General features: G+C 43.3%; 1 long non-coding RNA gene across 1 annotated transcript in view; it reads right to left on the bottom strand.

The window, feature by feature from the left end:
• The window catches only part of LOC146343826 (uncharacterized), a 51,552-nt gene that overhangs the window by 23,477 nt on the left and 2,043 nt on the right, over positions 1-26,032 (bottom strand). The window contains exon 2 of the long non-coding RNA XR_014792043.1: positions 2,944-3,155. This is a non-coding gene — a long non-coding RNA (uncharacterized LOC146343826). The remainder of the gene's footprint in view (positions 1-2,943; positions 3,156-26,032) is intronic.

Raw genomic sequence — 26,032 nt, 5'->3', positions numbered from 1 at the left:
CTTGGCTAAAGTTCCCATAATGACTCTCATTCTGCAATAAAGTTTTTCCATTTAAAGTTTTGAAACCTAACAGAACTCAGGTTCTTTATTATTCTGGGCAGCTGTAAAGGAAAAGTATTTTATATTTTTGTTAAGGGAAATTGCTTGAGCATGTATTTGGAAGTGAAAAACATAATAGACCAAAGGGTCTAAATTAAAAATGTAGTAGTTACTTGTAAATTCAGATGAGCACGGTTGTTGGAAGAGTACATTATTCTTCCCATCTTTTAAAAATATAAATAATACCATTTCACATTTGTTGGGTACAGTTATAAAACTGCAATAATGTTTGTCCACAAAGTAAGATTAGAGTAATTAGTAAGCCCTGTCCTATGAGTCACGCTGCTTATTTAACTTATATGCAGAGTACATCATGAGAAACGCCGGGTTGGATGAATCACAGGTCGGAATTAAGATTGCCGGGAGAATTATCAACAACCTCAGATACGCAGATGATACCACCCTAATGGCAGAAAGCGAAGAGCCCCTTGTTGAGGGTGAAAGAGGAGAGTGCAAAAGCTGGTTTGAAACTCAACATTAAAAAAACGAAGATCGTGGCATCTGGCCCCATCACTTCCTGGCATATAGAAGGGGAAGAAATGGAAGCAGTGACAGATTTTATTTTCTTGGGCTCCAAGATCACCGCAGATGGTGACTGTAGCCATGAAATTAAGAGACGCTTGCTCCTTGGGAGGAAAGCTATGGCAAACCTAGGCAGCATAGTAAGAAGCAGAGACATCACCTTGCTGACAAAGGTCCGTCTAATCAAAGCTATGGTTTTCCCAGTAGTAACGTATGGCTGTGAGAGCTGGACTATAAGGAAGGCTGAGCGCCGAAGAATTGATGCTTTCGAACTGAGGTGCTGGAGAAGACTCTTACGAGTCCCCTGGACTGCAAGGAGGTCAAATCAGTCCATCCTAAAGGAAATCAACCCTGAGAGCTCATTGGAAGGACAGATGCTGAAGCTGAAATATTTTAGCCACCTAATGCGAAGAGAAAACTCTCTGGAAAAGACCCTGATGCTGGGAAAGACTGAAGGCAAAAGGAGAAGGGGACAGCAGAGGATGAGATGGCTAGATAGCATCACTGATGCAATGAATATGGACTTGAGCAAGCTCCGGGAGACAGTGCAGGACAGGAAGGCCTGGCGTGCTATGGTCCATGGGGTCACGAAGAGTCAGACACGACTGAACAACAACAATCCTATAAGTATTGTGGGGCCTCTAATCATTTGCAATTTTAATGCAATAACTGAGTTTCTACAAGCGGTCAGTAAGGGATGTTGGAGAAATATGCAGTGGAACCAAATGGGTTCAGATTTTGATGAATCTGACTGGTGGATTCTGTAGCGGACTGGCTTTTCCCCTTTTGGGCAGATTCTGCCAACTTGCAGATCGTTTTTCTAACTTTCCTGATTTTGCACAAATCTTGGTGTAGAAAAATACACCAGGTTTTTTTAATGGCCAAAAATGTGCATTTCCCCATAAGCGTGAAAATGAACATTTGAGGGATTTTGCGCATTTTGAGGGGAATCTGCGCATGTGCAAATTCTGAAACTAAAAAAAAATCCAATTCTGTTGATCGGCGGATGACACAACAAAAGGTGCCTGACAATCTGCAAAACACAGACAGAATGGATTTGACAAAATCCGTATATCCCTAGCTGTCAGAGAACAGTTCATCTTGCAATTTCGTAAATTGTGACTTGGCAAAGTGATAAGGAGATAGGCCATTACAGCCCAGTCTTCAAAGCACTTTACTGTGCTTTACATTTTACTTTATTGAAAATGTTGGTCTGCTGGCACACTTCTAGGACTGGTACCACAGGACAGTGTAAAACCTAAGAAAATTAGAGTCAGCAAAGTACCAAAGAAACCTTAAGAAAGTAACAGCATAAATTTGAAAAATATACAAGGTGTTACAGATAGCAAGAATAGTAAATATACTATCAAATGAGAGCCAGTGTGGTGTAGTGTCAGAGCAGCCTTCCCCGACCATGGCCATGATGGCTGGGGATGATGGTAGTTGTAGTCCAACACATCTGGAGGACACCAAGTGTAGAACTAAGGTTAGAGTGTGGAACTACGATTTGGGAGATTCAGATCGCTGGATGACCTTGGGCCAATCAGTATGTCTTGACATAACGTCCTATGGGAATAAAGTGGGGAGGGGAGAAACATGTGTGGTGCCTTGAGCTCTTTGGATGTAAAGGTGGGATATAAATGTAATGAATAAAAATAAAAATAAAGTAAGTAATGAAGGGCAGAGCAATCCTAAACTCTACTAAAAGCTAGCCTTGGGGATGGGGCAGAACAGCCACTCCACTGGTGGAGAGGAGCTCTGTCCCTGTCTGCCCAGGAGGTCCCCAGGCGTAAGGCTTTCTGCCCATAGCAAGGGCTAAATCAGGGCCTTCCAGGGGCAGGCTTGGATCCACTGGATTCAAACCCTCCTCACCCACCTGTCATAGCTTTGGATCGGGCCCTATACCCTATAGCAGCCTTGAGCTGGTGTAGGTAACTGATGGGAGGGAAATTAAAAAACAAAGATCTGTTGGGAAAGTAAAGGGGGGAGGAATCTTTCCCCTCACTGGAGTGAACTAGCAAGACTTTGGAATAGCAGATCATCCTACACACACGCGAGCGCGCGCAATCTGTGAACTATAAAGTTCACATTTACTTGCAAGTTTCTCATAGTGAGATATGTAAACTCTAAACCTGGACACAACGTGCACTTCCACATCTAACTACGAGAAAGTGAACGTTTCTCTTCCACATGGCTGTGAAGAAAAAGTGGGCTTCTTGTTTTGGCACTACCTCATAATGCATGAATCCACCCAAAGCAATTAGGTTTTCCGAGCACAAGTCTCACAAAACAATCTCAGCTATTGGCAGTCAGATATGTTACCTGTAAAGAATTCTTTCTTTGTCAGCTGTTCATGCTTACAGATGCTGAGATGAATCAAAGTCTATCCAGTGAGAAGGTGGCAGGAGGATCAGAAATAGAGCTCTCTACTCACAAAGGGAAGTTGACAGGTATGTTGATTTCCCATTGATATTTGCTGTCTCTAGTTTATAATTTCTTGCTGGTTGTTCCTCTCTTTCTTGGATCAGTGATACCTTTTAAACAAAGAAGCAAAAATGGGCCGAGGCCCAGAAATAAAATTATTCCATGTAAACGGTCAAAAAGCATTTGGGATTCACAAATTATTTTATGATCATTGGCCAGTTTCCAAAAATTAGACTCTATAAAAAGCCACCGACTCAGATTCAAGCAGCTTCCTAGTACCGCAAATATAACTTGATGCTGTAGAAATCCAACAAACCTTTGTTCATCATTATATTATTTAAGCCTGCCTTATTGTCTCAAACCCTATGATAACTTCAAGCAAAAACAAAAACAAGCAAAACAAAAACACAGTTACTGCTGGTTGGCCTTGAACAAGAAAGAGTATAGGATGGAGTCTCCTCAATCTTACAGTTTTAAACAGGGGGGAAAAAATGCCACAAAAAATAGGGGGTTTTTTTAATAAGGGTTTTTTTTAATAAAACCATCACACAATTTTGAATAACATCCAGAATTAACTAAATGATAGCAAAAAAAGCTGGAGCCCAAATTATCTTCAAGATATTTAAAAATGAAAAAGCATCAATTATGAAAATGTATGTAAAAATTCTGTATTTTTGATGTGTTTTAAAACACCATTCCCTGCCCGGGATCAAAGTGCATAGTGTTCTGCATACATATAGGAGCTTTTAAGCTCCTTCTTCACAGAGCCAACCTTGGCATCATGCCGGAAGCCCTCGAAGGTTGGGGGCCCATCATAGCAGCACCCGATGAGGTTCAATGAACTGTTGCTGGAAAGAAAAAACCAGCCACCCCCAACCTCCCTACAGCATGCTAGGATGGCCGCTGGTGAATCGCCAAAAACGAGGACACACATCACCAAAAGAGAGGGCAAAAGAGGACACCAATTTGCAAAAAAATTGCTAATTTACAAGCATTGATATAAACTTAAGAAATAATTATTATAACTTAAATAGAAATACAGTACATTTCGCCACAGTGTGGAAGACTGTGACCGGGTGACCTGTGTGCCTCGCTCAGTCTGCTGTCGAGGTGCTGTTGATGGGCAACTTCAACACCCAGCTTTTCCTTCAGACGGGTCTTTATTTTTAAACTGGTCTTGGAATGGCAGCCCTTCAGATAGAGGACACCCTCAAAAAGAGGACAGTCCTCTGGCAGCCCTCCAAACAGAGGACTGTACTTTGTAAAGGGGGACATGCAGAAACATTTTGCACACTCATCCATGCTTCTCTGGGTCATCCTGGCCAGTGTAGACCTTGTATATAAAAACATTCCATATATAAAAGAATGAACAGGCTATTTTCTTAACATGTATTTTATTTGGTGGCAATAGCCTCATAAGAGAAACATAAAATTAATTATATGGATCAATGCAACTATTATAACCTTATACAATACATGTGGAATTGAAGCTATTTCAGTGCAATATGGGTTATATGCAGACTGGTAATCTGCTCACAATTTGGGTGTATTTTGTCAGGAGCTGTTGGAGCTACAGCTGGTAAGGGCATTTCTACATGAGGCTTTTATCCCACACCTTTACAAGGTTTCTGCTTCCAGATGCTCTGTGGGATTAAGATCAGCTCCTTGACACGTGCCTTTTTTTGAGGGGTTTGCTTTCTCTGCCTCTCTATATGTTTCATTTTACAGCCACTAGATGGCATTGTAGTATAGCAGAATTGAGCAATTACATGAGTCTCACTCTGCCATTTCTAAATAATACCAGACTTGCCTCATTAGGAAAAAAACTGCAATAATGATTGCAAAGCACGGGAAAGGCCCTGGAGGATGACGATGTCATGTAAAACCCACAAACTACCATGAGCACACAATAAAAGCTTTCTGTAGGAAGGCTCTAAGCCGTGGTTCTGCATGCTGCCACCTGAGGTGGTGTGACTTCCGGCTCTTGCTCAATGGCTGCATAAGGCCTAGCACTGACAGTATGACATGCTATATATGCATAGGTATTATAAATGTGTTTGTTTGTTTTATTGCATTTATATTCTGCCTTTTCTCCTCTTGCAAGGAGCCCAAGGCACCTTACATTATCCTCCTCCTCTCCATTTTATCCTCACAACAACAACCCTGTGAGGTAGTTTGGGCTGAGAGTCTGCGACGGGCCCAAAGTCACCCAGTGAGCTTCCATGGCCGAGTGGGGACTAGAACCCAGATCTCCCGGCTCCCAGTGCAATACTCTCACCACTACACCACACTGGCTCTATATGTAATTGTATAATCTGCCTTTCTTCCCAAAATGGGGCTCAAGGCAGCTAACAATAATAAAATACAGATTAAAAAACAAGAATTAAAACATAGCATTAAAATAATAAATTCAAACACAACAATAAAATAAACAGAACCCAGCCAATTAAAAACCCCTTCATCAGCAGCCCAGCTTAGCTGCCAAAGGTCCGCCTGAATGAAAGCGTCTTTGCCTACTGGCAAAAGGAAAACAAAGAGAGAGCCCAGCTGATCGTCCCTCAGCAGGCAGTTCCAGAGCCTGGGAGCAGCCTCAAGAAGGCCGTCTCTGGCTTCCCCACCAAACGTGCTCCCGATGGTGGCGGGACCAAAAGAAGGGCTTTCCCTGAAGATCTTAGAACCCAGGCAGGCTAATATGGGAGAACGCAGCCTTTCACATAGCATGGTCCTAAGTCATATAGGGCATGATGTAGAAATGACACACATATTAGGCACGATACAGTTCATGCACTTCAGCACATTACTATATTATTAGTGCATTATTAGGCAAAAGTAATTTCAGAAGCTGTTTTAGGGCAAAAAGAATTTGTAGTTCCTACTGCCAGTAAAAACTGAATTCATTAGATTGTATCCAGAGTCCATTAGTTGCACTTAAGTCCCATTGAAATCAATGGGGCAAGTTAGCCATGACTTAAGTACCATTTCACTGGGAACTAAGTGCAGCTAACTTAGTCTGCATATAACTGAATACAATAATACTTATATGTCACAGAAGAAAAGGTGCAGCTGGGAATGCTCATGGATTAGTTGGCTTGCACACATGCATCATTAACATATATATACTCGAACAGAAGTTGTTGGTCTTGTGAACAATTGGCCAAGGCATATGACTGCTTACAGGAACATGTCATTCCTAACAGACATATAAAAAGAAGCATAAAATATTTAACTTCCTATCAGTGAGCATGTATACATCCTATAAGGACAAGAGTTCTATCAGCAAAAGGAAAGTGATGCTTTGTGCAAAAGAGCCTTGTGTACAGAGTTTGACTTACTGTTAACAAACTAGAGTAATGAATATTGCAGCTAAGTTAGGATGTCACATTAGTTCAACATTCTTTTTCCTTTGCTTACGCTTTCCTTTGAAATAAGTGGGTGTTTTTTAAAAGAAAGTATTCCTAACAAGCCTTTCCAAATATCAAAATTACACTCAACAAAACAATTTCCCTAAATACTGCCTTTAAAAAACAGCAGCCCAAGGATAAAGCAGATGAATGCATTTAATATTCATGTAGGTTTTCTTTTCGCTAATTAAAACGTAAGTGCCTTGAATTCAGATTGGGTTTGATTCTCACCCAACCTTCCCTATTTCCTCATTTGATAATTCCTTTGTGATTCTCATTATATTTTGGTCTGAGTACAATTACATTACATACACTTTCAAGGAAGATCTTTGTAGCTACGTCTTGGCAGGACTGACACTTAGCCTTTGCTAGTATCAGCTTAATATGCAAGCAATAGGCACATGTGTCTTGGGATGCATTATGGGAGGTCAGAAGAGCTATGAAAACTAAAATGTTTCTGCTTTTAAAGGGAGTGATTTCAGCCAGCATACTCCTTTAGGGGCCTTTCAGTGTGACAGACAAAGCATGCCCCCGCTACATTTTATCCTTCATGAGCTATTTCCACAAGCCCACAGAAGTGCAATATTGTATCCCAGCAAAGTGGATGGGGAGGGAAAAATCTTGCCAATAAGAAAACAGCCACATTGCTTTTCACCACCCCTTAAAAAAAAAACAACCCTTTCTCACATGTTCTCTAGCACAATCTCCTAATACATTTTTTTAAGTTCACAAAATGCAAAAATGGGTTTCCCTGCTGCTCTTGGCCATTTTTAATTTTAAAAAATTGACGAATGCTACAGCACTACACTGGATACATCAGAGGAGCACAGAGCCACAGAAGGATTGTTTAAAAATTATTGTAAAAACTTCATTAAATAGGGCAGGCATGGGTAGTAGGAGTTGAATTTAGTAAAGGCAAGCTGCGGGGCGGGGGGGGGGGGCTCTGTGGCATCATTGTGTGTACTGTTGTGCCGAGATATGTCATGGAGGCTTGTCCTTGTTGTCATGAGTTCATTGGCTCTCTCCATACATGGGTAGCACATGAGCAGCATTGCCACTACAACCCCTGATTGGTGGGCATTGGCGCTGTTTCCATGGGCTCTGGGGGAGTGGCAGCCATTTTTGCACCACTTTGTAGTTTTCTGAGTTTGTGTGCTCTCCCCTCCTGTCCTGGGCTGAGAATGTTTATGTGGCAGCCGTTGTGTTGGAGTAGCAGAAGCATATCTCCCACCTCCAGTATAATTTGTAGACAGTATTACTCAGCCAACACTCATGCAACCACACCACATGCAAGAACAGCAATGACGACAGCAAAGAATGTATAGAAAGTGCTCCTTGTTTTAGGGCACAATTCTATGCATGTTTAGACAGAGAAAAGGCCTACAACTCCCAGCATGCCCCAGCCAGCAGTTCTGGCTGGGGCATGCTGGGAGTTGTAGGCCTTTTCTCTGTCTAAACATGCATAAGATTGTGCCCTTAGTTATTGTATTGAGTGCTAGTGAACATACCTGGCTTTGTATGGGCTGAAATAGTCCTTTGTTTGATACAGCAAAGCCGTCAAGCAAAATTACACAGCTGACAGACCTGGATGCATTGTGCCCACCAGTACGTTTAGGCACAGCCCCTGCCATGGTGCACCCTCATAGCCCCCTGAGCTGGTCCGCTCACTCCATTTCCCTGAGGGGAGCTGCCTCACAGCAGGTAGGAGGGGGCAGCCATATAACTCTGTCCTTTGGAACGTTCTCTCCTGGCCTTAAACTGTATTGACTGCAAAGCTATGCACTGGTTAGGGAAATCTGCCACCTAGTAACTGAAGATGGCACTGTAGGCCTCAAACACATGGACACATTTAAATTAATTAAAATGAATTAATACATTTTAAAAAAACCAACAACCCTGAGAGGCACAGCCTTAAGGGCCCCTCAGTATGCATGCCAAGTTTCAGGTGTCTAGGTTTCACTGTTTTGGAGCTACAGTGCTAACCGACAGACACACATCTTCTTTTACTGTAATATAGGTGGAAACATATTGTTGGCTGGAGATTGGCATGCAAGGACGTCATTACAAATGATATGATCATGTGCAATTATAGGTGGGAAATATTTTTCAATACCACAATATTAATGCATTAGAAGATGGAAGAAACAGACAAACTAAGAAGTCTTTGAAGTTTGGAAGGTTGCCCAGTATTTGGTGCAATACAGAGACCCATAGTTCATCTCTTTATTCTTGTTCTGATTAAAACCATTGGTCTCATCTCTTTTACCCACCAATAGTAATGGTATAGGGTATTTATTTATTACATTTATACCCCTTTCCTCAAAGGAGGTCAAAGTGGCATACAGGGTTCTCCTCTCCCTATTTTATCCTCACAAATAGGCTAGTCTGATAATGACAGGCCCAAGGTCATCCAGTGAGCTTCATGGCTGAGTGAAGATTTGAATACAAGCATCCCCAGTCCAAGTCCAACAATCTGACCACTACACTACGCTGACTTCATATAACTTGTATCTCCTTTGCCTTTCCTCCAAGACTTACATCTATAGGAAAGCACTAGTGCCCTTCTACTGCATTGATCTATAACTGTCATCATCCCCAACCAGCACAGCCATGTGGGCTGGGATTACGGGAGTTTTAGTCCAATAGATCTGGAGGGCACCAGACTGGGGAAGGTAGCACCATGGCAAGGTTGTTGTGTTGCAAAAGGAAATATTGGGATGGGGGAGGTTATGGGTTTTCCAAAGATTTGTGTAGTCAAGACCTGTGCGTGCTTTTCAATTAATGTTCCAAAACGAGTCTCTCTAATGCATTTCATTGGTTTTTTTAACTTATTTTCTCAAAAGTCCTGAGATACCTTGAACCTGATGCTCTTTTGCTTGTGGGTGAACTGGGTGTGTTTTTTGCTTGAGTGTGTATTCTTTTTTCCCATGAAGAGAACTGTGTCTATTTGGCTGACCTGAAGTAGGATCTATCTTAGGGGAAATGTTAAAACTAGAGCCTTTGAGCCAACAAGAGATGCAGAGATTTGAAAAAGCTGGATCTCATCTAACAGAGCCACAGCAGTAAAGGAGGATAAAAATCCTTCACAGCCTGTAAGTCTGTTCTTACTGTGAAATACTACAAGGAGTAGTCAGCCTGAGGTAGAATAAACTCCTGTCACACTAACACTGAGGGGAAGAGCATATATAAAAGAAGGAACATACTGCCAAAAATACGGTGTTTTTCCAAGAAAGTAGGAAAAGCTGAGAAAGGAGAATAAACCTACATGAGAAAAAAAAAAAATTAAGCTGTTTTATGTTATAACCCAGTCTAAAAGCTAAAATCCAATAGAATGAGAGTATGGAATAAGCAGTATTTAAATGCATATTGTGCTGTACAGAGGTGGAGTTTCATATAGCTTCCTTTAAAATGTCTTCATTGCTATGATGGATTGATATCACTATGTTCATTTTGTATATGACAGATAAACTTATTTCTGCTTGCTTATGCCGGTCTCCCTTAAGGAATCTTAAAGAACCATTACAAAGTGGAATCAAACCAGCCCTTTTTTGGTATAGTAGTGGCATCTACAAAAACAAAAATGATTGAAATTCAACAGCGACTATGAGAATTACCTCACCCTATTTTTAGACCTGCCACTCACTACCAAAGGCAGTATAACATCTGTAGTTCTTTCGGAAATATAGCTGTTGCTAATAGTGTCCATTGTACCTCAGGACCTTTTAAGAAGCATATTGATGGCACCTCAGCCCACACCTCCGGATAACCTCCCCCAGCGGTTTCATGTAGATGTTAAACAGCATGGGGGATAAAATAGAGCCCTGTGGAACCCCATGGCACAATTGCCATGGCACAGAGCAATAATCCCCCAGCACCACCTTCTGGAATCGGCCATCCAAGTAGGAGCGGAACCACTGTAGTGCAGTGCCTCCAACTCCCAACCCAGACAACCTATCCAGGAGGATACCATGGTCGATGGTATCGAAAGCCGCTGAGAGGTCCAGGAGAATCAACAGGGTCGCACTCTCCCTGTCCCTCTCCTGGCAGAGGTCATCCCACAGGGCGACCAAGGCAGTTTCCGTTCCAAAACCAGGCCTGAAGCCCGATTGAAATGGATCTAGATAATCCGTTTCATTCAAGAGTGCCTGGAGCTGTCCTACAACCACCCGCTCAAGCACCTTGCCCAGGAAGGGGATGTTGGCCACTGGCCTATAATTGTTAACATCCTCTGGGTCCAGGTTAGGCTTTTTCAGGAGTGGTCTAATTACTGCCTCTTTTAAAGCAGCAGGCACCACTCCCTCTCTCAAGGAGGAATTTACAACCTCCTGGACCCAGCCGGACAACCTCTCCTTGTTTGATTTAATAAGCCATGAAGGGCAAGGGTCAAGCACACAAGTGGTCGATTGGACTTGGCCAAGCACCTTGTCCGCATCCTCAGGCCTCAATAACTGAAACGCATCCAATAAAACTGGACCAGACGGTGCTCTGAATGCCTCTACCAATGGAACTGCATTAATGGTGGTGTCCAATTCATGACGAATCTGAGCGACTTTATCCTCAAAGTGCCGCGCAAACTCGTCACAGCGTGCTACCGAGGGTTCCACCGTCTCTCTCCCTGGCCCAGAATGTAACAGGCCGCGAACCACTCGGAAAAGCTCCGCCGGATGACACTGAGAAGATGCAATGCTGGTGGAAAAGAACTGTCCCTTTGCCACCCTCACCGCCACAGAGTAGGCTCGATAGTGGACTCTTACCTGTGTTCGGTCAGACTCAGCACAAGTTTTCCTCCACCTGCGTTCTAGCCGTCTCCCCTCTTGCTTCATTGCCCTCAGCTCAGGTGTATACCAAGGAGCTGGCCGGGCTCCGCTCAGAGGGAGAGGGCGCTTGGGCGCGATCGTGTCAACCGCCCGAGTCATCTCTGCATTCCACAGAGCGACCTGGGCTTCGACAGGAGCACCAGCCATACCAGCAGGAAAATCCCCCAGAGCCCTCTGGAATCCATCGGAATCCATTAATCTCCGGGGGTGGACCATTTTAATAGGTCCCCCACCCTTGCAGAGGGGAAAGGCCGCCAGGAGTCTAAACCTCAGCAGGAAGTGATCTGACCATGACAAAGGGACAGATGTTAATTCCTCCACTTTCAGATCACCATCCACCTGCCCAGTCGAGAAAACCAGATCAAGCGTGTGTCCTTTTATATGCGTTGGGCCGATGACATGTTGGGACAGCCCCATGGTTGTCATGGCGGCCATGAAGTCCTGAGCTGCCCTGGATACAGCGGCCTCGGCATGGAAGTTGAGATCCCCCAGGACCATCATCCTGGGGGTCCTCAACACCAAGTCCGAGACCACCTCCGTCAGCTCAGGCAGGGAGTCCGATGGGCAGCGGGGTGGGCGGTACACCAACAGAATCCCTAATCTGTCCCGGGTACCCAACACAAGGTACAGACACTCAAGATCTGCACTCGAATGAGCAGGAAGCCTGGAGAGGGAGATTGAATTCCTATAGACCACGGCAACCCCCCCCCCTCCCCGACCCTCAAGTCGGTGTTGGTGCTGCACCGAGTACCCAGGAGGGCACAGCTGGGAGAGAGTGACCCCTCCCAGTTCCCCCACCCAGGTCTCAGTAATACATGCCAGGTCAGCCCCCTCATCCACAATCAAATCATGGATGAGGGAGGTCTTATTTTGGGCCGACCTGGCATTCAGCAGCAGCACCACCAGACCCGAGGGCAGACTGGTAAGGCTGCCAGGAACCATCAGGTTGGGGGAAGAACCAGAAGAGGGGACAGCTGTAAGGTGTCTAGCCCCTCTTCTCCTCAGCTGGCCTGTTAATCCCCCAATGCCATACCTCCCCCTGCCCGTGACCACAGTTATGGTGGCACCTCCCCCACCCCCTGAATTGCCCAATAGTCCTCCCAGGCACATATTAAAATGTTAGGATATAAAATGCACAACAGTTTAAAAGAATATAAAAGAGATAAAAGAGAACAGCAGCTAAGAAGGAGCAGATAAAGTCCACGATACCCCTTCCCCTTGTCTTTAAAGCTGCTGCCCTCTGCTGCTGCTGCTATTTGCTGCTGGTGTTGTGGCTGCTGGTGTCTCTGGAGAGGCAGGTGGGTAGATCTTCAGGTCCTACGCGACTCCAAGTGCGACGCCGAGGCGCTGCCTCTGGCAGCCCCGCCTTAAGTACCTGTGGGCGGGGGCAGAAGCAGGCTCAGGCTCAGGATCCACCTGGTGCAGCTGCTGGCTGGTCCTCCTTCCCCAGGCTCGCTGGGGGAGGTTATCCGGAGGTGTGGGCTGAGGTGCCATCAATATGCGGATGACACCCAGCTCTACCTCTCTTTCTCATCAAAACCAGGTGAGGCAGTGGCTGTTCTGAACCAGTGCCTGGGCACGGTAATGGACTGGATGAGGGCTAATAAACTGAAACTCAATCCAGACAAGACGGAGGTACTGTTAGTGGGTGGTTCGTCTGCCCGGCTAGGTGATATTCAACCTGTTCTGGAGGGGGTTGCACTCCCCCTAAAGGATCAGGTTCGTAGTTTGGGGGTGCTCTTGGATCCAGAACTGTCACTTGAGGCACAGGTGAACTCAGTGGCACGGAGCACTTTTTATCAGCTTAGGCTGGTATACCAACTATGCCCTTATCTGGACAGAGATAGCCTAGCTACAGTTATCCATGCTCTGATAACTTCTCGTCTGGATTACTGCAATGTGTTATACGTGGGGCTGCCTTTGAAAACGGTCCGGAAACTTCAGCTGGTCCAAAATAGGGCAGCAAGATTGTTAACAGGGACTGGCCTGCGAGCTCATATTACGCCAGTACTTTTCCAGCTGCACTGGCTGCCAGTCCATTTCCGGGCCCGATTCAAAGTGCTGGTGTTAACATTCAAAGCCCTTAACGGCTTGGGGCCAGGTTACCTGAAGGATCGCCTCCTCCCGTATGTGCCTGCCCGGACCTTAAGATCATCATCAGCGGCCCTTCTCCGTGAGCCCCTGCCAAAGGAAGTGAGGCGGGTGGCTACTAGGAGGAGGGCTTTTTCTGTTGTGGCACCCCAGCTCTGGAATGAGCTCCCTAGTGAGGTTCGCCTGGCGCCTACATTGTACTCCTTTTGGCGCCAGGTGAAGACCTTTTTATTTTCCCAGGCATTTTAGCTTTCTAAATTTTTATCTTTGCTGTTTTAAATCTGTATTTTAAACTCCTGTACTGCTGCTAGGTTTTATTGTGGTTGTATTGTTATATTGTGGTTTTAATGTTCTATATATTTTAAATTGTTTTATTGTGTGTTGTTTGGTTTTAGTTTTTGTGAACCGCCCAGAGAGCTTCGGCTATTGGGCGGTATAGAAATGAAATAAATAAATAAATAAATAAATAAGCAGGAAAATAATCAAGCCTACTTGTTACTTAATACACTATAAGAACTAATCTAATAAATGATATGTAGAAGCTACACCATTTCTTATACAAGCACCCTACAGAAATTATGTTGGCCACAAGCAATCCGTTTGTACATTCAAAGAAGTGGTGATAGTGGGGCACAAGTTAATCACTACCATTTTTCAGACTTCCAGCACAATGTTCACATCTGTCTTGCTGTGAAAAACATGAGGTACCTGTATGCCTGGATCATGCACAATCCACCTTCTGGAGAAATGCATGGGTTTCTACACTGCACGTTAAGCTAGGAGCATGAAAAGGGCAAACACGACTCACTCTCATTCCATTGTCCACACTTCTTTGAGACTACCTGTAGATCCCTAATGAAGAATATTTCTCTACCTCAAAGGAGTTTATAGATTAATTTGCCTCTCTCATCATGCCTACCCCATGATATCCTTTCCTTAAATCCATGTCCTCTCAGATCCAGCATGAAGTCCTTGTCCTTACATTCAAAGCCCACCATGACCTTGTCCCTGCTTTATCTTTCTGCTCTTCTGTCCCTGTGACCCTAACTCCTCCATCTCCATCACCCTCAGCCATCCAAAGATCTCCTGTGCCTTCAAACTCCTCCCTTGCTTTGCCTTATATTTGGGATACTGTATGATGACACTTTGCTCATTTCCTTCAAATCTCTCCTCAGGAATCCCCTTGGGCACAACATGTTAGTCCCTGTACTGTATCGTAAGCCTCCACACATGTAACTGAAATAAAGTGTATTCTTCCCATTTTACTCTTGACTCCATTTTTCTTCCTCCTACTGTGCCTCTGTCTCCTTTGTGTGTTTTTTAAATATGCATGTTGATAGTGCTATAACGGGCTTTTCTATATGAGGCATTTATTAAGTGCTCATCATTTCCTACCCATGGTTATTTACAGGTTCTTTAGATGACATCGTGACCCTCCAGTTTTGCTTCTATTTTTAAACAGCACTTTCAGTGAGTTTTTTTATAGCAAGGAAAATGAGGTATTATTTGTCAAAGAAAATGTTTTTTCCACTTGTGTATTTGCACTATTCCACTATACCACAGTGCCACCTAGAGGTTATGTAGTGGAAAAGCAGGAAATGAAATGCTCCTCGTGTCGTGCTTGGATCTTAATTCTGCAATGAAACTGAAAGTAGAAACAGTGGATTAACAACCTCATGTAGAAAAGCTCAAAAATATTGGTAAAGTAATATTTTCATAACCCTTTTTAGTAAGAAAAGCTGTTGAATTTTTCAACCATTCAATGCATTGCCTGTTTTTTCATGCTATTAGTAGCATGAAAGGAGCCGAAAAGTGGTATTACACTTGCAGGGTTTCAAACAGCTCAAAGGGCTTGCAGCAGGGATCTTCATAGGCCTTCAAGGATGGTCATGATAAAGACTGACCCTGATTTTAAAATAGCAAGAGACCAAGTTATCCATGAATAATTGCTTTCCTTTTATTGAGAGCATGCAAAGATAGACAGCTACTCTGTACCAAACAGATATTGGCATCCAAAAATCTCTATGCATTTAATACTTTTAATTAGTGGACCTCTTCCATCCCTAAATCCTACCTGCCTTTGTACTAAACTGTATAATGCTATTGTCCTTAATAAACAGTTCCTGCTGAATTTCAGCTGTGTTTTCCCCCATGACTAATGATGCTCTAGGTAGACAGATCCTCAATACAAACTCCTCAGTTACCATAAACTCCTCAGCCGCTAATGTTCTGGCCCTTATTATTTCATTTCCCTTCTGGATCTGTGATTGAATATCTCACAGGCAAATGTTCTAACTACTCCGTGAAGATATAGTACTGAGATACCGTGCAACAAACAAATCTACTTAAAAAACAACAAGTAATGAGAAGGACAAAGCAAGCGGTTTTAGCAGAAAACCATCTGGCTTGCAGCCAGTACATGGTTAGGTTGCTCAGAGTCTCATAAATCTTCATGGAGTTTATGAATGCCCATCTGAGGCTGAATAACCAATGTGATGTTTTTTATTGCCATTGCTGTTTGCACTTGACACAGAAAAGATCTAGATTCGTAAACTACAGGCTAGAAGCTATTATTAGGGTGGCTACTTATGCATTGCCAGTAGAGAATTAATGCATCACCAAAAAGAGAACAGAGATTTGTATAAAATGTGCATATGTTAATGTGTATACATAAAGGCAAATTTAGAAATAATTACTGTAATTTAAATAGAAATGCAATATATCTAACCATAGTGGTGAGGACTGGGACCTCTTCAGTCTGCTCTCAAGGTGCTAACTGTTGATGGGCCACTTCAAGGCCCCTGCTCTCTGTTCTTATAGTCCTTTATCTTTAAACCAGACTTGGACTGCACAGTCCTTCAAATAGAGGACTGTCCTCTCTAAAGTAGGACACAAGGCCACCTTGGCTATTATTGGTACTGAAGGGGGTGATAACCAAGTAGTTATGCAAAAGAACTGCCTCCATTTAAAAAATACATAAAGCCAGATGTACATATTTAATATGAAAACGTACATTGTACCACTGAAAGGGTATAATTACAGGAAGCGGCTCGTATTCTGCATACAGTGATCCATATCCAGAAGTGGAAGTTATAACTTCATTGTACAATCCCCACAAAGTGCAGTGAAGTCCAGTCTGGAATTGAACTTCACCAAACCCAAAATATTTAACTAAATTTGTAGAGCCCATCCCCTGTAGATACAATTCCTAGACTGTACATCAGGATGGCAACCCACCTTGCTTTTAAAGATACAGAAGTACCATCAAGTGACATTACCCACATTTTAAAGTACAAGCTGAAGGACCAATGGCAAGAGCTATGGGAATCCAGATCAACAATAAGGTTCTTGAGTTGAAACCAGTACTTTCATTGTGGTCAAATGTGTCCCTAGTCCACTCTTTAAGACCACCCACCCCTTTTTTCCCACTTTCCCTTCCATGTCAGTTGCTTCCTTCCCAAGCCCTGTCCTCTGCTCCATTCTTCTTCCCCCTCTGGCATTCATTACCACAAAACTCTTTCCAGAGCCTAAAAGGACATTGTTTCAATCACACACTGGCCAATCTGACTTTTTAAGATTGGAAGAGGGAAACACATCAATGCCATGCCTCTCTTTCTACCCAAGAGTCCTTATTTTGGATATCTCCCAGCAACTGGAAGTATAGAATCCCATGGAGAAAAAGAGCCCAGCAATAGTGCTGCTATTATGCATTTCTGTCCTGGAGAAAGAACATTACAGCAGCTAAGAGAAATGAAGAGGCAATGCTACGTGCTAGGTCAGAGCATGTGGCAAATTTCATTCATTGCTTATCTCTCACTGACATCTATGGTTTCATTTCAGAGAGGTAGCCATGTCAGTCTGCTGTGGGAAAAACAAGAGTCTTCTTAAAGAATAACATTTATTGTAGCATAAGCGTTTGGGTGCCAGAGCCCACTTCATCAAATGCATAAAGCTGTCACCCAACAGAGTAGTCTTATGGGGGTGGTGAATTGAAAACTTGCAGCAGAGGAACCACCACTTCTTAAGTCCTACCGGCTTATGCCAGCCAGACCATATAGTGGGGGAGATGATTTTCCAGTATCTCCCACTTTTAAATTTTCCCTCCCATTGACAGGAATGCATGAGGAAACGAGTATGCCAGCTGGCTTTTTTTTGCCCTTGTTGGAGGCATTTTAGGGAAACTACAGATCCAAGGCCTCCCTCAATCTGACCCTAACATGCCCCCTTTCCTCCCCTACCACTATCAGAGCATTAATGGCATAGGACTGATGGCAGCTGAAGCTTCTGCCGGCAGCTCAAGCAGCAGTGTACTCAGAAGTAAGGAGGATTGAATCACTCAGCAGCACTTTCAAATGACATCCAAGTACCACGCTGCAGCATGTCTAATGACAAGTAAGCATGAGAAGCATGTCTACTCATAAGTAAGTAGGACAGGCCTCTGTAGGACCAGTCTCAGAAGTAAGGAGGACCAAATCACTAAGCAGGTTCCATTTTTCACTGTGCAGCAGGTAGAAGCTCATATCTCCAATCCGGTGCTGATCAGATATAAGAACTTCTCCCTATTGAGAGAGGGGACAAGGCCTGGGAATTAAGCTAGCAGGTTGAATGGGGAATACCTAGAGGCCATATCTGGCCAGTGGGCTAGATGTTCCAAATTCCTGCTTTAAATTTTACAGTTGAGCTGTGCTTTTATGCCTGAACGCCATTGCACTGGGGATTATGTCTGAGTAGATATGCATGGAATTTTGCTGTGCTTTGCATACCTGAACACTGTTGCACTGGGGCTTACTTGGCAGTAGACATGCGTAGAATTTAGCTATGATCTGTATGCTTGGTGAGAAAATATCCAAATTGGTAAGAATTACGTGTGTGTGCGTGTGCGTGCGTGTGTGCATGTATGTGCCCTCACTCCCAGCATTCCCCAGATGCTGCCTCAGGGTCAAAAACAGTTGTGCACCCCTGGTCTAGAACCTTTTTGGGTGCACCCACCTTATGGAATGCTTTGCCAACAGAGATTCGTCTAGCCTCAACAACTTGGTTCTTTAGGAAGGTGTTTGGTTAAAAAAATGTAATAGTGTTTTTTAGTCCTTATATTTAACTGCTGTTTATATAAAGCTATTGTCATTGTTGTTTGCTTGTTTGGGTTTTTAAAAATTGATTTAAATATTGTTGACTTTGCTCATCGCCTTGAATTCCCTTTCAGGGAAATAGGCAGGATAGAAGCTTTTAAAATAAAAAGTAATAATTACATTAAAAACTTATAAGCTAAACACAGGTGAAGCAATAAAAACTTACCAGCATCAGAACTTATAGTACCATAAACAGACAATGAATCAAAACAAGGTGTGGCTAACATGAGGCCTGCAGGCCTCATGCAGCCCTTCATGGCCTTTTGTTGGCCCTCCATGTGTTCCTACCACCGCCGCCAAATTATTGCCAAATTGTCGCTGATACCATGGCTCGTCTTTGCTTCATTACACATATACAACAAAATAAGACACCAGCTGTACAGAACCCCAAAAAGACAATGCTAGTACAGCACACAACTGGAGAATGATCAAAATCACAAGAACATGAGTTTTTATGGGAACACCCAAACGCAACAAATAACATGAGCCAACTAGTACATACCTTACAAAAATATGAATATGGTGTACAAAATTATAGACAATACTCTGATAATCTTGATGTACACATAGATGGTGATCTTGGTCTTTACAGGATCCTGGTATAATCCTGTTTTGCAGTGACCACTTCTTCAGAATTTAGACTCAAAGACTGTTGAAAGTACCATATAGTCCATATAAGTTTACACCTTTACACTACAAACTTATTTCAAAACACTGGCATAAGGACTTAATTACTGAATACATATCAAAGTCATGTTCTCCACGTTACATGGAGTTGTTGTTGCTGTTCAGTCGTTCAGTCGTGTCCGACTCTTCGTGACCCCATGGACCATAGCACGCCAGGCCTTCCTGTCCTGCGCTCTCTCCCGGAGCTTACTCAAGTCCATATTCATTGCATCGGTGATGCTATCCAGCCATCTCATCCTCTGCCGTCCCCTTCTCCTTTTGCCTTCAGTCTTTCCCAGCATCAGGGTCTTTTCCAGAGAGTTTTCTCTTCGCATTAGGTGGCCAAAATATTTGAGCTTCAGCTTCAGTATCTGTCCTTCCAATGAGCACTCAGGGTTGATTTCCTTTAGGATTGACTGATTTGACCTCCTTGCAGTCCAGAGGACTCGTAAGAGTCTTCTCCAGCACCACAGTTCGAAAGCATCAATTCTTCGGCGCTCAGCCTTCCGTATAGTCCAGCTCTCACAGCCATACGTTGCTACGGGGAAAACCATAGCTTTGATTAGACGGACCTTTGTCGGCAAGGTGATGTCTCTGCTTCTTACTATGCTGTCTAGTTACACATTTCCAAAACATTACTTTAAACCAGGACTGAAAAAACAAAAGAAGAAGCTTTGCAAACTCACCGCCTCAAAAAGATAACTCATGTCGTGGAAGCAATGACAACAACAGGGAATATTCTCTGAATGTACTTCATTATCACTCACCACAAACCATACTGTATTTCCAAAGCTAGATGAGGATAAGAAACAGAAGAAAAACTTTCAACAATATAATTGCAGTACAATACCAACAAGGATAAGGAACCAAAAGTCGGAACAAACCTCAAACCACAGGCAGCTTATTGACTCCTCTGGTGGCGGTGAGTCAACTAGACAGGTGTGTTCACTCCACTCTTGAAGTGTGTGTATGTGTGTGTGTGTGTGTATAGCACCCTTAAAGGTATGCTGATTCATCCATATAAAAAAACACTCCCTTAAGGTACACTAATTTCTGTATACAAAGTACACCCCTTTGCAGGTAAATATAGATTCTCACAAAATTATAATATGCATTTGGAATGTCCATTAAATAAAGGACACCAGTTCTAGACTGATATTAAAACTTTTTGGGATCACGATATCAAATCTGAAAATCCATTCTGCTTCCTTGCATAAAAGCAAATTATCATAATCACAACAATTATACTTATGTGCGTACACTCTGTCAATTACCAAAAACTTAAAATCATAATCATGAGAATGATCAACAAAATGCTGCACCAAAGGAGCATCCAAAACCCAATTCCGTAATTTAGATCCATGTTCAGTGATTCGGGTTCTGATGCTATGTGTGATCTTTCCTATGTATAGTAATCTGCATGGGCAGATAATAATATAGATGACTCGCTTAGTGGAGCACTTAGAAAAATGGTATAACTTGAAATGCAGATGATCCATCGGATGTTCAAAAATGTTGGTTTGGACAGATAAAAGACATACAGATCATCCACTACATTTAAAGTGACCCTGAACTGCGGACTCATAAGAACTAGGTGAATCCATGTCAGAATGAACTAAATAGTCCCTGAAATTCTTAGTCCACTTAAATCCTATACATGGTGCATCGCTGCACCCAGGTATATGGCTCACTACATGCCCCTGTTTGCACATAATGTTCATAATAGCAAAAGACAGATGGAAGTATTCCAGAGAACACATGATCTTATTACTAGAACACCTGCCAGAGTGGTTTAATAGCCTGGATCTGGCTATGTTGTCTATATTTTTGTATACCATATTCATATTTTTGTATGTAATATTTTCAACTTTGGTTGGTATGTGCTAGTCGGGTCATGTTATCTGTTGCATTTGAGTGTCCCCTCCCCATACTTATATACTCATGTTCTTGTGATTTTGAACATTCTCCAGTTGTGTGCTTTATTTGATCTCCTTTGCTTCAGCCACCGGCTTTACTTCCTGTCCCTCGATCAAAACCACTCTGAGCAAAACTGGTGTTGGTGCTGCTTTGACATCCCTGCTCTCCTCCCTGCAGCCTGCTAAGTAAAACAATGGCTTTCACTGCCACTGTTATGGCCACTGTTGACCTCCCTCCTCCCCCTGAGCAAAACTGTGGTGTTTTATTGCTACTGCGGCGCCGGCTGCTTTGACCTCCTTAGTCAGCTGCAGCTCTTATTTCCTCGGCTTTTTTTCCACCCCCACCTGTTGCCAAGCAAAACCATGCTTTTTTACCACTACTGCTGTGATCTCCTCTGTATCCATCCTTCCCTGTGAGAGACACTCTAGCCTGTGCTCCCACAGGGCCCTGCGGCGGGTCAGGATAAGAGGGGAGGTGGAAGGAGGATGGAGGTTACAGCGGCCCAGTTCACACAGTCAAAGGGGAAATAAGCCACAGTGGTTTATTCCCTCCTCCACCCTCCACCCCCTGTGCATGTGCCAGTTGCATGCCGGGGGATCTGCATAATTACCGTCGGCAGCACAGCTTGTCTTGTCATGCAAACCCAGCCAGGGTGGCTTTTTGCTGTGGGTAACAAGCCACCAAGAACCCTGTAACAGCCCATGGTTTATTTCTTCCTCCATGATCATGCAAACCCAGAGAGCTTCGGCTATTGGGCAGTATAGAAATGACATTCATACATACATACAATAAAATAACATAAAATGTAGCGGGTTCACATGATCACTGCAGCCCACCATGGCTTATTTATGCAGTCATTTTGAATATTCAAATATTCATGGAAGTTGCCGTGGTCACTTGTGTTGTCTGAACCAAGGCAGCAGGGGTTGTTTGAGGGTTAAACAACCCTCAAATAACCATCCACTGCCGCCTAGGTTCGAATGACATGACAAGCTGTGGCCTGGGCTTGAATAGGTAATTTGGTGCCTGTATCCGCCACGATTTGTCATGGATTAATTAGAAAAAAATTAAGGACAATGAAAATGAATATACGACCCCTTTTGCTGTGCCCCTGCCATTTTGGATGTGCAGGTCCCTACTGGTTGCACATAAGATCAGGAGATGCACCCCAGTGAACAATTTGAGAACACAAGATGGTGTAGTTTTACTGAAGCTAAGGGGCTGTAGGCCTGGTCAGCAAGCTGGATGGGACTCCGCTGGGAGCTGCATTTAATAGCAGAATAGCCTAGCCACCATGTTCAGTAACCTCCAAGTTAGACTCCTGTAAGTTGTTATACATGGGCTGCTTTTTGATTTGCTTACTGCTTTAGATCTTGTTGTTTGCTGGCATATCTTTTGTATCTTTTTTTGTGGCATTTTGTTGCTGTATTCTTATTCTTATTGAAAGCCACTCTGCAAGTTTGAAGGGTGGGGTATAAATATCATATATTTAAATTAATTAATTTTAAACAATTATCAGGGGGACTATTGCGGGGGGGGGGAAGAGCGAAGAAAGAGTAGCTAGGTCAAGAGACTGCATGGTTAAAAGAAGTGGGACAAGTTAAGCAGGGGTTCCTGAAAAGCAGGAATCTAAGAAAACAATGGGTGAAGTAATTGAGCTGAAGGAAGGAAAGGAGTAAAGGAGGCCAGTGAGCAAAAATGGAAAGTAAGACAGGGAAAGATATGGGCAGGCAACCAAAGGGCCATAAGGTTGCTATATCCAGACCTGTTAAGACCCTAATGGGGAATTTGGCCAGTTATGGCTTCTCCTGCAATTGTGATCTGGCAATTCTGAAGGAGAAATGACTGCCAAGAAGCAGTGTGCTGTGGTAGGGGGGCTGAACTAAATCAACCTACCAGTTCTTTGGTTGCAGGCTTCTAGAGTGAGATATTTCCAAAAGATATATTAAGCAGGGCAGGCACCATGCTATTTCAAAATCATATATTTCACTACCAGTACCTCTTTAACATCTCTCTCAGTACATGGCTGGATACAGTTGACAATAAAAAGAAGATCCATCAAAATAAGTCTTGCTACTTTTAATCTGCTATGGATTGCTGAAAAGCACTGGCAAGACCTTCCTTTCATAGCATTTATGGATGGCGTCTTCTTTTTGGTACCAGTTTGTGCCAATTATTTGCTATGCGAAGTTGCCAAATACATTGCAAAATGTAATGATAAGCAACCAAGAAAAAGGCATATATGCCTTTTTCCAATTAACTCACATTAATAGAAAGATATGGGCACTTAATGCTGCACAAATGATAGTCATCAGCCTAATGGTATGCTATATACCAGTTTCTTCCTTGGATTACAAATCACTTTATATATACTTTCATAATAATATGAGAGAATGTTTCACTTGAGCCAAAAAAAAATATCATTAAGAAGATGGTGATGACTGGACTCATAATTTGATAACTGAATTCATTCATCTTTTTCTGCCATCATTGTTGTTGTTGTTCAGTCGTTCAGTCGTGTCCGACTCTTCGTGACCCCATGGACCATAGCACGCCAGGCCTTCCTGTCCTGCGCTCTCTCCCGGAGCGTGCTCAAGTTCATATTCATTGCATCCGTGATGCTATCTAGCCATCTCATCCTCTGCCGTCCCCTTCTCCTTTTGCCTTCAGTCTTTCCCAGCATCAGGGTCTTTTCCAGGGAGTTTTCTCTTCGCATTAGGTGGCCAAAATATTTCAGCTTCAGCTTCAGGATCTGTCCTTCCAATGAGCACTCATTACAGGAGTGTTTAAAAACAAGTTCAACATAAAAGAGAGGCATGCATTCACCAGTTCTCCATTATTTGAAACATGAAATATATCCTGCTGTAAAATGGTGAAAGTTTATTTGTAGTTATTTCGCAGCTACTTGATTTTTTTTTATAAAATATTTGAGGGCCCTGATTGTCTTCCATTTCATATCATAAAATTGGTAAGAATTGAGATATGTATATACACCACAAACTATTTCCATTTACTTTTTAAGTAATAGCTTTGTTTTGCTTTCTGTGTCATTATTTGGCATATCTGTGAATATTGCTAATATATATGAGAAAGGATGAATTCCAGACCAAAATGAGTGGTTGCCATAACTTGTGAAATCATTGTGATTATCAATCACTCCTTCTAAAAGTGAACTAGTTGGTGAGTGCTGAAGCCAAAACCGGGCCACTGAGAAGTAAGAGGGAGGAATCAACATGCTCAGGAGAACCTTCAGGGGCCTGTCTACATGGGAGGTTTTCTCCGATGCTGCTGTGGCTTAAAGCCATTATGGACACATGAGTGGTGGCCACTCTGCAACCACCCTGGGGTTTACCTGTGGGGAACCCACATTTTTGCAGAGTACTTTCCCCCCCTTTAATTCAGCTCCCCTGTGGTTCAGATGCTGTGAGCCCATCCATCTGCTTTAAATTTGGTATGATTGGGGCATTCCTAGGGGTGTGTCTTTCACCTGGCCATGCCCTCAGTAACCTAGGTAACTAAAGTAACTAGCCTGACTTTCCAACACATCAGAGCCCTACGGTGCTTTTCGAGCCTTCCGAATTGCCCTGCATTTCCTTTTCACTAGTGGAAATAATTAGCCTCAGTTATTATGCGCTTCTCTGACATTTGCATTACTTCGCTTTTCCAATGTTGTGTTAAATCACTTCCCTGATGTTGTGTAAAGTCGCTTCACGGATGTTATGTAAAGTCACTTCGCTGTTACATAAGCAGCGATCTGGTGAGGTCTCAGGATCAAGGGAGCCTTCATTGCGAGCAGGGAGAAAGTGCCCAGAGAAGGAGAAAGGCAGTAGTGGTGGTGGTGGTGGAAGCTATAGCTCTGTGACAGTTTGCTGGAATGGGGTGAAATAGCAGTTGTGGGATGCTGTCAGGGAGAGCCTGCAGCTGCTGCACTGGAGAATCAGGGATTTTGGCTTCTTCAGGCAAAAGTGTGCACATTGGGGAAAAGGGAGCGGGGAGAGGAATAACTCCATGACAGTTTGCTGGAATAGGGCAAAATGGCAGGGGTGCTCTCAGGGAGAGCCTGCAGCTGCTGCACTGGATAACTGGGGATTTGGGCTTCCTCAGGGAAGTTTGCACACATTGCGAAAAATGGGGTGGAAGCAATAACTTCATGAGTTTGCCGGAATGGGGAGAAATTGGGGTGGTGGGCTGCTCTCATAGGGAGCCTTCAGATGCTGCACTGGATAATTGGGTTGTTTCTAGATAATTGTGAATAAGTTACTCTCCATCCATAATAATGTAGTAGCAGGGGAGAGCCTGGACATGGGCCAGGAAACAAGCTTCTCTCATTGGTTGAGCAGCCCCTGCCCAGTTGATGACATTCTGTTCTACTCCCTACACACCCAACCCGGAAGTTTGGTCCTTTCAAGCACTGTGTGACCTGTGAACAATGGATTTTAAAGGTACGGTACACTCAGCTTTTCTTGCTTCTTGTGTCCCTGATGGACAAAAGCCGATTCCATGAAAATCTGGATAATACTCCAATGTGCTTCTCATTCTGTTGTCATGAAGATCCCCCCCCCCCCAGGAAGGGTATCTAGAAATAATTTTTTTAAACCTAAATTCTAAGAGAGCAATCCCCATCTCATGACAACTGACAACTGAGCATGCTTAGTAGGCATGGAATGTTGGGTATCTGTTGTTAAAGGTGGGGGATGTGTGTGTGTGTGGGGACACACACAGAATGCTCAACTTGAAGGGAATGGCTGGCTGGAACCATGAACTCATAGGAGGTAAGGATACATGGCAACGTTTTCTTGAAGGTCTCACTTGTCATGAACAACCTCTCCAGCAAAACTTATTTTTGTTTGTAGTACCTGTACCACCCAACACAAAAGACTATGCCTAGTTTCTTAATAGTCCAGCAAAATCTAGTCATCATCACTTGAATTTTCATCCTGAACCTGAAGTAAATTCTACTGAGTTC

Source organism: Heloderma suspectum, chromosome 5, assembly GCF_057233095.1.
Source record: "Heloderma suspectum isolate Gila_16-S chromosome 5, 16-S_ref, whole genome shotgun sequence".
Taxonomy (NCBI): Eukaryota; Metazoa; Chordata; class Lepidosauria; order Squamata; family Helodermatidae; genus Heloderma; species Heloderma suspectum.
Note: the sequence above shows the minus strand (reverse complement) of the source record. Positions and strands in the feature narration are given on the sequence as shown.